The following is a 17,013-nucleotide window of genomic DNA, read 5'->3' on the forward strand; positions in this document are numbered from 1 at the left end:
CGGCCCCGCACCTGCAGCCCTCGCTCCAGGGTGCTGGGGGAGCGGGGGACGGGGGGGTGCTCCTCCCGCGACTTGGGTTCGGGGAGGCCAAGTTTCCCGAGGAGAGGTGCGGCGCAGGCATAAAGCGGTTAAGGCTGGCGCTGAGGCAGGGAGCGTCGTTTTAGGGAAGGGGGAAGAGGTGGCGAGCGCCAAACAGGCGGCAGCGTTTGATCTCCTGGCTCTCAGCGTCAGAGAGATGGCCTCTCATCGTCTGATGGGGCATTTGACAGGTCTGATACTTTCTGGGAACGCGTGATGGTCTTTACGTCTGGTGAATTCAATGAGGGCCAGCTCTGTTATGCAAAGTGACTCGTGTGAGGCAAATAACCAATCCATCATTAAAAGATGCAGGTCTTGGAGTCGCGGTTCAAATTCCGTATTGGAAGCGAGCTGTTCTTAACTTGTCTATTAACTGTACCCATATTTCCTATAAGAGCTATTAAAAAGCGGGGGAGGAATGGATTGTGATTAGTTTCGTAGCGTTGGCGCACATCGAGTGATTCTTTTCCAAGGTTACGGTGGACTTGAAAGGTAATATTATTTTGAAACGGAGAGTGTGCCGTGCGTAGCTTTGTCCTCGTGCTGTTGTTTAGTTTTATTTTATTTTATTTCTGTTTAGAATAAATAATAAGCACCAGCCAGAGATTCTGAACAGCCTGCTAATGACTGAAAATGAAAATACAGTATGATTTGTTACCTCCTTCCACCGAGAAGCAGCAAGGTAGCGAGCATTAATATCCCTGTGTTTTGGCCTGTACCAAATCCATTTCCCCCTCTTCAAAGCGAGGTGGAAGAAGTGCACTTGGTCCCTCGCAGTTTTACTGTTCACCTGCATTTCACTTTCTGAGGAGGTGATAATGACTCCTGGTATAGAAAAATCTCCTCTACCGTGCCTCCTGAGATTTAATATACGCTGCACGATAAAAAGTAGCCACCTTGATAATGGTCAGAAAAAATATTTCTCCCTCAGATTACTTAAGATATTTAGTTTAATAGATTTTTTTGGGTTGCTGGATACCTCTTTAAAAATAAGATAAAATAGGTACAACAAAACTGAACAGACAGTTACTGACCATCCTCAAAGCAATTCTACATATGATTTGTGTGTATTAGTGCAAGTAACCCAACTGAGTGCACCGGGTGAGAAGAGTAACCTGTGTGCAGGATTGGGCCCACAAGCCTGCCTGATACCAGATGTTGCTCTTCATGATCAGTGTACATCCTGTATTTTTGGGATTAGCCAAATACCAAATGAAAAACTTTTTTTTTTTTTTTTTTTTTTTCCCCCCCCCCCCCCCCTTACAAATGTACAGTTGGCAAAATCATTGACTGCATCTTTTCCCGCACAGGACAAGAAAATAATAATTATGAGAATAATAGGACATATTTCATATTTCAGCCTGTATGCAGTTGAATGTGACTCAGGGAGTTTTGAAGGGAAGGAAACAGCTGTATTAGCTGGTTATGGTTCACTTTGTTTAGAAGAAATTACTGCACAGAAATGCTTATTTTGATGATCAAGTTTGATATTTTAAAGCTTTCAGGAAGTCTTGTAGTAAATATTTTAATCAGACACATTGAATATATTTCAGCTGGTCTTACATAAGAAAAATGAATAGAAATCAAATTTCAGAGAATTTTTTCTTGTGCTATTGTGTGTGTGCATGTGCGCTTTTTTTTTTTGTTGTTGTTAATAAAAAGTGTGCTTTCTAGGTAGTGAAGGGGAGATACCTTTGCTACTTTAGGTTCCTGATAATGAATTGTGGGCTTCGCAAGGCTGGGACACTGGCAAAAAAAATGTATGCCCATAATTCTAAGCAGGGGTGCAGCTCAACTGGTGTTCTACTTTCCTGTGTAAAATTACTTACAGCCAGTTTGTGTGGGATCTGGGTCTTTGTTAACCTATTTTTGGCTATACCCAAAGCTCTTCTCATTTAGATTTTAGTAAAAATGTTACTGTTTTAAGTAGATTTTCATTCTGCAATGCTCTCTATTTCTGCACAGTCTTTATATTATTAGTTAAATTTGGCTTTGCAGTAATCACTTGGAGATAGGGCTCCACCCTGCAGCCTCCCCGAAATGACCTCCCTGCCCTGAAGGAGGAGACCGCTAAGTCGAATAAGTGTTGTGGGATGAAAAGAGTTACAAGGTCCAGCCCGACAGCAGGTATAATGGCAAAGCCTCTGATATTCTTGTCTGGGCCCTTGGTACCAGGTGAATAGGTGGGACCCGATCCTGAGCAATAAGGGGACTTTTCTCTTAAAGTCAACTGAAAAGGGTATGGCACTGGCTCAGGTCATGATCTTTTTAAGATTATTCCCACTTGTCTTTCCAAAATCCTGCTGAAAACAGCTATTTTTTAAAAGCATCTTTGTATCCAAGGTTTTCAAAATGTGTTTCAAAAGCATTTACCCATCTTGCTGGTGAGTAAACTGAGGCAGTCGGCGAACAAACCTCATGTTTTCAGGAGGATCTGGTAAAATCTGAGCAGGGCACGTAGTTTTGCACGGACCGTTCCCCGTGTGGGATGCCAGTTGAGCTGAGGGGACATAGGTGCTTGGAGATCTTCCCTCCACTCATGAGACAGTAGGACCACTGCTGCTCGCAAAGTGGATTTTTGTTTGTGGTTTGGTTTTCTATTTTAATCATCTCCTTGGGGGGAAAATATGAGTGAAGTGTCTTGCTTTGGTAGGATGGGATTTTTTCTTTGTTTGCTCCACATGCACACTTAGAGTGTTGATGGTACTTTGTGTTTATCTTAAAGACAGCATGATGGAAGGAATGTGTGTTGCCTACATCAATTCTCTCACCCATATAAACATTTTCAGGAGGAAAGTCTGTATTTGTGTTTCTACGTTTTGAGATACTTGACTTTTAGACTATTAATGAGAAATTTTCACAGGTGGGAACAGCTGTCTCTGCTGCTCATTTTAACTTCAGTGGTATATTATCCAAATTTTTGAAAGCCAGGTAGCATGTAGCAAGACTTAAATAACCAGAAATGAAAGCAGTCCAGATTTCAGTCAGGGAGTTATTTGTGAGAAGAGCTGAAATCCTCCTCAGCCCTTACTCCACTTGTGTTGCTCTCAGTAGCAGCGTTGGTCTCCCACCAGCTAATGGTGGGCCAGTGTTACTGGGTTTCCTTGGAGCGTGTTCAGTTCATATATGACAAATGTGTTTAGAAAATGTTACCTGCCTTTTACGGCACTGCCGAAAGAGATATTGTGTGCACATTTTATGCAAACCTGTAATTTTCAGCAGTTTCCTTAAAAAGTACATTTTAAGATGGTTCATTCGCTATCATGAAGACTCAGGGTAGAAATGAAGTCTGCTTGCAAAATACTGCCAAAATAAGGATCTGACTGCCAAATACCCAGAAAATTTGTAAACCAGATAAATATGAAGAGAGGTTTAAAGTGTCAAATCCAAGATAACCCCTGCAGCAAAGCAGGATAAAAGCCTTTATTGTTGCTAATCTAAGAGCACATCGTATGTCAAAGGTCATGTATTTTACATAAAAGATGTATTGTTTTACATACTCTCAGGAAGGTGAGACCTGACCTATTATGATGGAGTAGTGTTATGTCCTTTGCAGTGCAGAAATCAGGAGTGCCTTATACATGTACTCCAGCAAAGTACATAGGGCTTCTTATACCGCAAACATGTACAAATTTTGGCCCCTCATCTTCCGGTACCACATTACAAGAACTGAAAAGCTTCTCACTCAAAACATAAAAAACAAAATAAAAATGAAATAAAATGAAATGCCAATGAGCAACAGATAAAACCAATACTCATTTCATCTCGAGGTAACCTTTTTTTTCTGGCTAAAAATAATTGGGTTTCAATGGTAAAGAAGTAATGCCTCATTCTCATTGTGAAAATATTTTTCCTTCCAAAATAAATGGCAAATGAGTACATTTTCCTTTGAAAGACCTTAATGAAGATTCTGATTTTTCCCAGAGGTTGGTATTTTACTGCTTCAGTAGAAAGCTTCACCTACTGATGTAAATAGCATAACTTACCGTTTGATGAGTTTCACAAACACCCCCAAAACTCCACATCACTGTGTGAATTTTATGAAACGGAGTTTCACGTAGCTCTGTCTTACACATCCACGTGTCACTGACTTTCCGTTTCGTATGATGTCATCTGTGTCACCCAATTATTGCGTATTTCTTTCTGTCTTTATTACATATTATTCTGCACCCCTGCAGCAGATGATCAACGTTTCAGTGAAATTATGTTATAATTTTACTCTGTTAAGGTGTTTGGTCAATTGATGTGGAATTAATTCCGAATGCTGTTAGTGGTTTGAGTTAGTAACTTGATCTAAATTAATAAACAAATGTTTTTCTTTTCTCTTGTACCATATGTTGATCCCAATTACATGAACAGAAAGTGGCAGATTGTCATGTTTCTTAAAAGATTACATACTCTTTTGCATAAGAGAGAGTATACAAGATGCAGTAATATACAGGGTAAAAAAACCCTACATGTGCTGTTTTTCTCCCTCCTACTTTTTATAAAGATACACTTTAATTATTTCTCTTTTTAATACCCACTGCTTGTACCACCTTGGCATACTTGGTGTGTTCTTGGTAGTGCTTAACGAGAAGATATCCCAAGACAGTAAACAACTTTTTGAATTAGGAAGATGCAGCTAGTTTTAAATCTCATCTAGGACTGTGTCTCTATGGAAAACGATGAGAAAAAAGAAAGGATCCAGAAGCTAAAATAGCAGTGGTTACAAATGGTCTTAAAATGCCTTAAGTAAGGAGAACCCATTCAGACAATAGTCAGATTTCTGAAACAAAGGACTGAACTCATCTATTATTCAAACTGAATATAGATTGATAGACATCAAGATTAAGAAAGTTTATGCTAGAGAACAAAGATGTCTCATCTCCATGTTTCTCCCCCCCCCCCCTTTTTTTTTTCTCCCAAAGACCAAGTTCTTCGTGCTAAACTGAAGAGCCTCACACTGGCTGGTACTGATAAGCAGCAGTCCTGTGACTTGATTGTTTTTATTAACTCTCTCTGAAAGTCATTCACCATTAAACACGATTAGATTCATTTGTTGCTTTATTTATGTTTGTATGTGCAAATGTGGTGCCAATGAAAATGCTTGGGATGTTGTTGCTGACGCTGACCCAGCAGTCACGTGTGTTACCTTCTTTCTCTGCAGGGTAAGAAGAGTGACCTTTTTGGGTGGCTGTAACTGAAGATTGCTTTACAGGAGCAACTGAAGAAGGTAAATACAGATACTGTTTTGCACACAGTTTCTGAAGCATGTCTGAAGGAAGGATCTGATCCTGCAAACCCCAGGAGTGTGCCTTAGTTGCACAAGTAAAGGCTCTTCTGGCAATATGGATAAAGATTGCAGCGTTGGGCTTGGAGCTAAGCTTTTGGAGCCACCGCTGTGCCTTAAACCCTCGTTTTCCCTGAGAAGCCAATGGTTTAGGTGTCCAGTTGCATTTTAGGAGCAAGGCCACAAAGATGCACTTTCTCGCTTTCAGCCATGTTCTGAGAAGGCTGTTTGGTAACTGGACAGAGCCTGTGTGCGAATGGGAAGACCCTGCTCTGGCTGGTCTTAGTGGCCACATGGCCAAGTCCATGGCCCAGCATCCATGGGTGCTGGGCTGGGAGCTGCAGCGGCACAGCCCCGTGGTGAGGTCACCTTACTGGGGCAAATCCTTGGGGAATGGTCAAGTCAGCTTCAGCGCTGCTTTGTCCCAGGCTGAGACACTCCTGGATTTACAGCAGCGTGTCGAGCAGAGCAGGAGAGCAGAATTTAGCTGTTAATTTGATTGCTTATTATCACTGCAAAAATTAAAACACATGCTTTTTAGTCTTTTGGAGCGTAGTGAAAAGGAAAGAAATATCACTCTCTGCAAAATGATTTTTATTTAAAGCAACATGAAAGTCCCGTGCTTCTAAATTAACTCCTTGCCTCTCTTCTGGTCCAAAGTTTCAACTTTGAAAGGAATATTAACATCACAAAAGTGATGATTCACAAAATTAACTTGCAGAAGAGAAGAGTAACGCAGATCAGTGTTTGGTACTGAAGGGTGTCATCTGACTGAGGTTCATATGGCTGCTTTATAATCACCTTCTTTCAGAAATTAATAGTCGGTTAAGCACCATAGCAACAAGCAACACTGATGTAAGCGTTGAGCAGTGGCTGCTGTTCGCTGTGATGTCAGTGCTCGTTAGTGCTGTTCTCTTGACCTTGTTTGAATATAAAATGGTGATTTCATTTTAAACTTAGAATTTTACAGAATGACTAAATGCATCGGAGTGAATTAGAGCTATTTTTATTTTTAATTTTATTAAAATGTACTTCAAGGGGAAAAAAAATGTCCCTGTTCTCTTCTGTTTAAAATTAAAATAGATCTGAGGACGATGTGGGGTTTTTTTCAGTTCTTTGTTGCCAAAAATATCTGTTTAGTGAGGATGAAATTCATGAAGTTCAAGTGAATATTGCAGTCCTTGACCATGCCAGTGGTGTGTGTCAACTGTATGATATATGCCTCTCCAAGATTTGAATATTACTGGTTTTTTTATGATGGAGCCCATGAGGTGTTGGATGCATTTCAGCTACTGAAAAAGAAGCAGATCCTGCCGTTTAAGAAGGTGGTGGTTCCTTGCCCTGCAGTGGTGTTCCCCCTTTGAGATTTTGTGAAGAAGGGAAAAATTTTAAGTCCCAGGTGCATCAGGGGGCCTCAGAATGAATGGGATTCCTGTGGAGGCACGAATCATGCGTGGCTATAATGCTATGTGACCCAGGAAAATTAAGAATTTTGGTTGTGATAAATGCAAAACGCTACCTCTAGACTCACCTGAAGTTTGTAGGCCATGTCTCCAAAAGCAGATATATTTTGTATTGCTACCGTCAGGGCACGATGCATGCCAGACATACCCTCTGGCATGCATCCTTCAACAGTAAGCAGTTTGGGTGATTCGTAGAGTATGTAACTGGAAAAGGCCATCAGATTTTTCAGTCTGATCTCCTGAGTATCATAGGTTATTGAGTCTCACCCCGCACCCCTGGGCAGAGCTGGTAAGTAGGGTTCAGCCAAACTCTGTCTCCTGGAAGCTGATCCAGGCTCAGTGGGAAGACCCTGAGGACTGGAGAACCATGGATCAGCTACGGTGTATGCAAGCGGGAAGCATGTTCAAGCATGTTTTTTCAAACTGCACAGCAAAATTCATGACTTGATGAAAAATAAGTTGTTCAATGTGTCCTTTAATGTTAGGACTTGTTTCTCTGAGAAGGTTCGGCTCTGTCCTGCTTCCGCTGCAGCTGAGGGGTGCCATTTTCAACGAAAACCTATTTGCTGCCAGATCGGTCCATAATCTTGCAACATATTTCATAAAATAAAGCCATAATGAATGATATGTGTTCCAAGAAACTGGATGTCAAATTTCAACTGGGTGAGAATTGAAACTGCCGAGATAATAAACCATGAGAATGGGAGATAGTAATGGAAGTAGTGATAGAGTCCTAATTAGAGCAGTGCCACTGAAACAGGGAAGGTTAAGGGTTTGGTTGATTGAGTTTGAGCTCAATTGCTTGATAGCTTAATTTCAGGTGAAATCCCATCTTCTGAGTTAGCAGTTAAGCTGCTCAGTGCAGTTACAGAGCAGGACTCTGTACTCCTTGAGGAGCGGCCGCGTGGCCCCGGGCGTCCCAGCACTGCATGCGAGCCTGGCCTCAGGCATGCGGAGTGGGATGCAGGACAGAGCTGGTAAAATAGATTTTTATACTGCGTGTTTTGTTTGCTTTCTTTTTTTCTGTGAGCTCCAAAGAGCCCTGAACAGAGGCGCAAACAACAGAATAGATACACCGAGGAGCTTTGATGGTTAAACCTTCAGAATTAAGATGTTTACATTCTCCTTTATTTAGCGCTGTTAGGCATAATGCCTACTTATATGCCAGTTTTTCCTCAAAGTAAGAATTTGAATTGAAATGTTTGATTTGGGGAGAAGGAAGGGGAAATGTGTTTTTACAGAATTATGGACAACAGTGTTAGTTTTCCAGGAGCAGTCATTTGTTTAAATGTATGTAAAAGCATTTTCAATAATCAAACACTATTCAGTGAGCATTGTAAATCAGGGATAGCTTGCATGCTGAAAAATTGAAAAGTACAAAACATGCTACTAAAGTTGTACATTATTGATAACAAAAGACACATGCAGACTTTTAAGATAGCAAAGATAGAATCCTTTAGAAAACCTTTAACAGGGGGAAAAAATCAACACAAAGGATTTAGCAAAGTTGCATTTAGTTTAAAATTTCAAATCTTAATGCTTGTCAGAGTTAAATGCTGATTAAATATTGATAATAAACCAGAAGCTGCCTGCTGTAACTCAGAACCAAATGAGATGATCAACAGATAAATCTGTGGGTTTGAGCTTTAACTTTTTCATATATGTGTATTTTCTCCTCCCTTCCCTTCAAGCCAGGAGAAAGGTCAGAAGGACTTTTTTTCCTAAGCTGAATACAAAAAAAATGGATTGTGCAGTTTGTCTATGTGGAAAATGAAGTGGTTCTGGGACACAGAAAATCATTTTTTTCCCAATAGTCCCACCACTTTGTTTCATCAGGAAGAGACCTAACTCTCAAACTGGGCTGGCATGTTGCTGTGTCACAGCTTCGCTGGCCATAGCAGGAAGAGCTCCAGGCACAAGTCGAAGCCCTGAAACAAACTTTTTCAGAGAAGTTTCTGTTTATGAAGAGCTCAACATTGTGTGCAGCTTCTCCCCAGTGCTCTTCCTTGCTAGTGACTTTCCAGAAGATGTGCTGGTGACGTCCTTACTCCTCTTTTTTGTACCGGCTGGGTGGCAGTGATGCTTGCATGTCAGGCGGTGGGAAGTTAGTAGGGTGATGTTTCCCTTACTGAGTCTGACACCTTGACTTTTCTTGCTTTTGACCTAATGGTCTTAAAGCATATTACAGAGCAGAAATAGCTATCATTCCTAGAAGATGCAGTGTGTGGCTATTTCTGAATGTGGGTCCTGTGACTTGGGTGCATTCATAAGAAAGTCTGTAATGCAGCAGACAACCTGATTCTTGGACATTTTCTCCAGTGTTTTCTCTGCCACAGGCCCAAACTATAGAGCTGTACGGGAAGCATTTTGCATGAGTGCTTGTATCACCCCCAGCAGGAAATAGGGGTCTGGGAGACCCCCACTGATTCCTGCTGCTCACTTGCTGGTGGGGTGGTAGTCATGTAGCTGGAGCGATTAGCGTCTGTCAGGCCACGTCTAAGACTGGATTTATTTACTTTCGGATTGTTGGGAGAGGTTCTAATATCCTACTTGTTAAGACCTTTTGAGTTACTCAAATTGAAAGGTATAGTGCGGCGCAAAGCGTTTCTGTAATCTGTAGTAATAGAAATGACAATATTACCTGCATGTTCGGGGGTAAACCCTAAAAAGGTTGTGCGTGGGCCTTTGGAAACACAAACTGCTTGAAGACCTTACCTACTTGAATGAAAAGTTTAGTCCGGAGATGGGTGAAACTGTGACTTTTCTGAAGCAATTGGGTCAAGAAGATGTAGAGAATAGATTAAGACATTTTGGAATAATTTAAAAAGTATCTGAGCAAATCTCATTAACATGGACCACTAGCATGCTGTATTGAAGACTTCAAAGATCTGTCAGAGGAGTTCTTTCTGCGCTATTGTCTGCCAGCATTAGCAATCTCAAGAGAACATGTTTCTTTTGTTTGCTTTTGGCCCATTTAGCTTTTCTTCTTTTTTTTTCTTCTTCTTAATGTTCCCTAATATATTATAAATCTTCAAGTGGCTTGGTAGAAAAATATGTTTCTCAGCTTTAAGATAATCAGTAGCAGGTTTTGATCCTCTTATCTGACGCTTTTGGACCAGATCCTTCTGGTCTTCATGCAGACTGCTAAAGTGAGCAAGATTTGGCCAGTATTTTGCATAATCCTGCAGTGTTTCTTCCATTAGCTTAGGTAGATGCTCAATACGATCTTCAGTAAAATGCAAGTGCTGATTTGTATTACTTAATGTGCGTTCAAAGTACCATCATCCTTTTCGAATCTGTAAAGAACATGAAGCACAAGGCTGAGTGGGTCATGTGCACCTCTAGGGTTGGAAACCACGAACCTAATCTATACCCACAGATCAAACACAGTTGCATATATTGAAAATGGCCCAACATGTGAAGGTTGTAACTGCAGATTAAGCAGCCATAAAGGGTGCACTGCTGTTCAGCAGTTGCTAAGAAGTGCTGTGAGGTCCATTAAGCTGTCGTCAGAGGAGGCCCAACCTTTCTCATCTAATGAGTTTCATGCAAAAATGGCCATCTTGGCAAGTGCCATCATGGAGCTTAGGGTCGCAGCATCCCTGCCACTGGCAGGGGTTTGAATTCTTCCCACTACCCTTCTGTGTACGAGGAAATTTAAGCCATGTGCATCCCAAGAGGGAGACACGACATCCTGTGCTAGGCACTGATGTGTCTGCAAGGGATTTGTTGTTGTTGTTGTTGCAGTGATGGGCTGTGTTGTTGAAGCTTGTTGGACTCATCAGCCTGAGCAATTTGGGAAAGGGTGCTGTAAAAGTTGTGTTCAGAAAGCTGGAGCCTGTTCTTGTGTCATCAGTGGTCCATGAGCAGCCTCTCAACTCTCATATTGATTGAAGCTTTGCTATGGACGTGGTCAACAGTTACATCGCTGTGTTCATCTTTATCCTTGGCCTAACTACAGATACACCAAGGGAACAGCTCATAATACACCATGCAATGCAGACTATGCAATTTCCAGCCTGGTTCTTCAAGACCAAGCTGGATAATATGTCAGGACATGCTGCATTTTATCATAGCTTGGGCGAGGAAAGGATTGGGAATGGCGTAGGTAGGAACAGCACCCGTCCTCATTACTCTGGAACCCAGGCATGGGCTGCAGGTCAGATAGCCTGAACTCATGCGTAGTTTCAAACACAAAAACGAAGGTGATAGAAAGATCCAGTTTCATGGTTGCCTTCTGAAGCAGGCAAATGACTTAACTCTGAATTCAGAGTTGTGCCCTTGTGCAAGTTATGCTGCTGGGCCAGTGGACCCAACGGTCGTTGCAACTTGGTAGCACTGACCGGGTTTAATACACGGCACTGCTGTCTGTTAGCATCTCACAGCCGTGCCTGCTTCTCGACACAAGGGCAAGAACCACTTGTAGATTTGCAGGCTTGAAACCTGCCTTCAGAAAACTCGTGTCGCAAAGATGGTGCACTCTCCTGTGTTACAAAATCTGGAGATGTAAGAAAATTACACCAGAAATAGATTCACATTGCATATTTCATCTTTTATTCGGTCATCTCTTAGGTCATTGCCTGTTGCCTTCTACCACACCAGAAGTATATCTTCTGGCATACTTAAGTTACTGTCCTACAGCGGTAGCAACCATATTTTACAGTGGCAGTGTTACAAGACCAGTGATGTCAGTGGGCATTACAGGAGGCCACCCTTTTTATTTGGTAGCTCGTACTAAAGCCAAGGCATTTAAAAAAAAAAAGTTTTTGGCCCTGGTTGCCTGCCCATATTTCTCATTGCAACATATGAAAGCATTTTTCAGTGCTGCTAATGGCAGGAACTTCAGACGCCACCTCCAAGATGTTTAATTGCTAAGTGTTTCTCCCAGTGCAATCTGTGAATTTTAATTTGGGGCTCTCCCACCTCTGCTGGCCGTATACTTTTCAGTGTGTTTTGTGTAATACTGCTTAATTGCTCAAAAGGGTCATTTCTGAATCTGAGCTCACTGTTTATTTTTTTAGTAGAGTAGCACAAACATTTGGACATTTGTAACTAAGACTCTGACGTCATTTCCATTGCAAACCGTTAATATCCGTAGTTTATAATACGGCTTTTCAAAATAGATTTTTGTTGAAATATGATCTCTTTCTATTTTGTTTTTAAAAAAAGTAGAATTGTTACCCCTTTTAAACAACAAAAAAAAGATAAATTGGCATCTCTTGAGTAATAGGTCTACTGTTATTCTTCTGTCATACCCTTTTCGTTATTTTTGATAGCCCCTGTGTTTATCCATATTAGTTGTAATATAAGTGTTTCATTTAATCTTCTGACATGTTAAGCGTTAGTGGATCCCACTGATGGAAGGAAATGTCTGTGGAAGGGCACAGCATTTCCTGCTACTGGGGCACTTCCACCAATGGAACAGTGGTACGCAGTTGTGATATTAGTAACTGTCTGTAAAGATCTTAGAAATAGAAAGTGCTACATTTAAAAGCCAACAACAGCATAAATCAATAATATAGGCAATGAGACCACTTCCTTTTTGGGGAGGAGGGGGATTTTTTGAACCCCTTTTTAACTGGAAACATGTCATGTAGTTATTTTTATAGTTTCTGTTTGCTTTATTGCTGTCATCCTTCTCTGTTTAAATTTTATTCCAGTAATGGGAAAAGATAATTTTTATTGGGAAACTTTTGCTTTTAAAGCCTTATTGAATGCAAATTGAACATTGTTAAAAATGTTATTATTGGAAAAGAACAGAAAAATTATTTCTGAAAAGTGCAAATTCTTTTGCGTCTTTATTCCTCTTTAAGATCTGATGTCCAGCGAGAAAAAATTGTGTGCTTTTATTGTTTGTTTCCTTTAGTTTTAAGGAGGGAGAGATGATTGCTTTTGGTGCTACTTGCTTAGAGCATTCAAAGCTCTGAGCTCAGTTTTGGAGAACGTTAAAATAAGCCCACAGGAGGTCTTGTAAAAGTTGTAAGAAATTGTAAGCATGTCTGCTGAGTCAATTATATGAGACAAATTGCCAGGGTAAGGCTGCAAGGTTTCAAACTTGTTATTTACTCTCTGCTATCTTTAAAACAATTCATTTCTGCCTTTGATTTCACAGCAGATAAATACATGTTTTGGAGGAGAAAAAAGATATTAATTAGTCAAAACATCATTTAAAACTGAAAGAATTATCTGGATTTGCATTCATGTAGTTAAAAGGAGAGTCTGGCCTGTCCTCCTTTTGAAAGTTGAATAACTGAAAGACTATAGTGTAAAAATGCAGACTTTGGCTTTTTTAAATTTCTCCTCAATGAGATTCAAGTGTATGAGGCAGTATTTTTTTTAGATAATTTGAATTTTAATATTGATGTTATTCTTTTAAAAAAATCACACAACTTGAATCTCAGAGCGTTCACGATTTTTTTTCAGTTTATTAACCCTGTAATAAGTTTCAGAAAATTGTGTGAAGAATAGTGCAAATCCAACATGCGGATAGTGTAAATCCCACGTGTATAGTGTGTGCTTGCTAATTCTCTCAAAAGTTTGTGTAGTTAGCGTGTCATATGTTCACGATATGCAGGCCAGCTGGAGCATTACCGCTTTGTAAGCTGCCATGGTTAACTCGGTTTGAAATACATCCAGATCAGCCACAGTATTTTCTAGATACTTGATAAGGTCAAAAAGTCCAGTAAAGTCCTTTTCCTCCTTTCCCAGCACAGTTAGGATGGAAAGCTCAGAGGGGAGCTGGGTAAATCGTTGGGTTTTACTACCCGGCTGTGTTTGAAACTCATGCCAAACTCCTGCAGTGATTCCCAGCTGGGCGGGACGAGGCAGCGTTGTGGTGCCGTGCGACGTCACCTGCATCCCAGTGTCGCTTATGCTCCATCACTCGAGGAACCTGTCTTTGAAGTTGCCCTGCCAGAAGCTGCTGGAGAGGAAGGCTTTTAGATACAAGGGGTCTGAGCACCCTCAGCAAGTCTGCGACCGCTGTTCAGAAGAAACATCCATTCTCGCTCTTCTATCTAGAGTGTAGGTGTTGTTGGATTAGTACTAGACTCTTCAGGATCCCCAACTGCTGTTGATGTGGGATGAAAGGTCCTTGTGCTGCAGAGGGTTTGTCACCCACAGCGATCGGCAGCCGTGGTGGGGACTGTCTGCAGTGTCTCCTGCATTGCCGTCTCAGCACACATCTCACTGCTGCCTTGCAGGTTTGGGTTGTCTGTGGACCCACAGGTGTTCAGTGTGGTCCATGAGATATCCGCTGTCCCAGCCCACCTAATCTTATCCACTCCTTACATGAAAGGGGTAGATATATGTGCATAGGTCTGTCCAACCTGGATATCTGATGGAATGTTGTAGGGGAGCAAACCTTCTGGTTGGTATGTTGCTTGGGAATATTGGCAGTTGGTATGTTTTTTGTTGAGATGTTGGGTTAGGAAACATCTAGAACATTAGGAAAAGCTGTTCGTCCCTTAAAGTAAATCTGTGCTTTTCCCAGCTCCTTCCCTCTGTTGCCTGCTGTCTTCTCGCAGCTAGCAGTGGCCTTCTCCAGGCACCACCATACCAGTTGGTTGCATGCAGCAAGGGGAAGCCCTGAGCACTCCCTGTGCGTTCTACCATCATAAGGCCACATACCCTCAGTTCCCCACTTGTGTCTCCTCTCCTGTGTCTCTGTCTTCCCTCTTAGCAAGAGTGGAGCTGTTACCAGCTGTATTACGAGATACCAGGTATCCGCAGAGGGTAGACCCACCAGAGTACCTCCACACATGGCTGGGGCAATAGCTGGCCTGTCCCAAGTTGTCTGCTTCCCTGCTGCTGTCATTCCTGGGGCAGCAGGTAGTTGGCCAGGCATGAAGCCCCCCAAGAACAAGTGAGATCTTGCCTGTCTGCAGAGAGGATCTGCTTCCAAAAGGAGAAGGAGCATGGAGTTAGGGGTCTTCATCACACTTGGCCCCAGTGCCTTCATGAAGTGTGGTGGAGGGTGGGCTGCTGGTGATGTGGGAGGAGGCTGTGTGGGAACCTGCGACGTGTAGGAGGCAGCATCAGTGGGACAAGAAATTCTTCCCCCAAGAGGAGGAGGAGGAAAAAAAAGGTCCAAACAAGCTTTGTGGACATTTGAGGAGACCTTCTCTTTAAAAACAACTGTAAAGAGACTTTCCCAGATTTTGTCCTCCGCCATTGACATCCTGTCTGGTCACCGCCCATGAAGAGCAATCTGTGGCATCATCTGGGCAAGACCTTGGATATCTCTGCAGGGGAACTAGAGTTTATCATGGTTTTATATTGGGTTTTTCTCAGCATGTAACTGGATGCATTAATAGTGACATGATCCTGGTGTGACCTGGACTTTAATGGGTTTGAACTTGGAACTGTTCAAACATTAAGAAAAAGCCCTCGCTCCCTGCATGTATTCAGCAGCTGCTTTTTATATGCAGAACCCAGAGCTGCAAAGGTTCAACGGCAGTGTATTTTCAACTTTCAGATGAAAAGGACTAAACTGCCAAAAAAACTGGGCTATTTCTCTCCTGATGCAGATGTGTGACTGCCAGGACATGCATACATCAAAAAGACAACGTGCCTCTGAGCAGTTCAAAACCTACTGCTTTGTTTTGTTTTGCTCGAGGCAAACAAAATGTCAACCCCCTCAATCTTGGGAGAGGATTTTTGCTGTTAACATGTGCTTTGCGCAGAGCCTGAGCCCACGAGTCAGGATTTGGGGTTCGTTTCCTACCTCTGCATCTGACTCACTCTGTGGCATAGGTACTGTTTGTTCTGGACAAAGGTTTCTTGTTTTTTCTTGATTTTGTACATTGCCAGCTGTGCATGATGTACCATCCAGAATATGCTCTTTATCCTATGTCAAACCTTAACTGTGGCAACAAGGCTGTGATTTGATTTTCCCATCTGCAGTGAGAGCCAGATTTGCCCCTTGCTCCCCAGAGGAGATTGCAGGTTAGGCTATCTGGCTGCTGTGTGTTCAAGCAATTCGGAAAGGTACAAATTGTTTCTTAAAAAAAAACCCAAACAACACCCCCCCAAAACCAACAACAACCCCCCCCCCCAACAAAACAAAACACCAAACCAAACTAACTCTGCAAGGCCTAATTTTTCTGCAGTTTTGGGAAGTGTGTCCCATTCCTCTCCTGCTCAGCCATATACCTAAAGTGTCTTCTTTACCAAGCTTCTGCTTGAAAGGAATTCCATTTACAAAGTTATCAGCTACCTGCAAACAGACAGCTGTAAGGGAAGGCCTAATACCAGCTTGACATCGGTGTTTGTGTGGAGCTCTGCAGTAACAATGGAGAAGTTAGTCACCTGCCACGAGAGTCATTCCCATGGAATGATGACAGAGCGACCCGGAGTAAAGATGGCTCTTTGGAGAGCTGTTGACAGATTTACTGACCACCAGGTCCAACTAGATTGCCCTTTCTTTTTGGTATTACAAATGACTATGCATCGAATTTACTTACTAAATTGTTAGCAAGTTGTTGGTGTTGTAGTGTGTCCCCGTAATGTCAGCAATGTCACCCTGCCTTACCCTGCTGCCTTCTCCTAAAAGCTAGGGCAGACCTCTGCTTTGGGGAATCCATCCCCAGCTCTTTCATAGAGTCATAACGGCATTATGTCTTGTGTATAGTACTTTTCTTTTACTAGGGATGTAAATCTTTGGTCTATAGACCTTTGGTTCAGATTTTTCTTTAAAACATTAATGAGCGTTTTAGTTTTGGGGGGAAAAAATTTACTAGTAATGATGACATTGTGTAAAAACGTAGCAGCTAAAGCATACGTTCTGTTGGTTTGCCTTGTCTTATAGGAACATCATTTTTGCACATCACTATTAACAATGCAAACACCCTGAAATGCTAATAGCACTAGTAAGCTTTTAATTCCATGGAATTTATTGCTTGCTGTATTTCCATGAATTTATAACGCTTTGATTCTTAAGAGCCCCATTTAATCAGTTTTGCCTGGCACAGAACATAATAAACAACTTGCTGGTGCTAAAGTGCCACATGGGGGAGGCTGCTAACAAGAAAGTTAAATGCTTCTGCCACTAGCAGTTTCTTCGCTGTATTTTTCATGAGCTGTTACTACCAGTAATGTACTTTGCTAGCTTTAGAGCAGTGGTTAAACACAGTGACAAACCAAACAGCACTCCAGCACTGTAAACACCCAAAGCAATACCATTTTTGTTCAGAGCTACAG

General features: G+C 41.8%; 1 protein-coding gene across 4 annotated transcripts in view; it reads left to right on the plus strand.

The window, feature by feature from the left end:
- The window catches only part of FOXP1 (forkhead box P1), a 342,200-nt gene that overhangs the window by 111,712 nt on the left and 213,475 nt on the right, over positions 1-17,013 (plus strand). For all 4 annotated transcript variants that reach the window (XM_010570618.1, XM_010570610.1, XM_010570626.1 and 1 more), the window contains one exon: positions 5,228-5,293. The gene's annotated coding sequence lies outside the window, so the exon portion shown is untranslated. The remainder of the gene's footprint in view (positions 1-5,227; positions 5,294-17,013) is intronic.

Source organism: Haliaeetus leucocephalus, unplaced genomic scaffold (assembly GCF_000737465.1).
Source record: "Haliaeetus leucocephalus isolate CR32 unplaced genomic scaffold, Haliaeetus_leucocephalus-4.0 Scaffold2, whole genome shotgun sequence".
Classification (NCBI taxonomy): Eukaryota; Metazoa; Chordata; class Aves; order Accipitriformes; family Accipitridae; genus Haliaeetus; species Haliaeetus leucocephalus.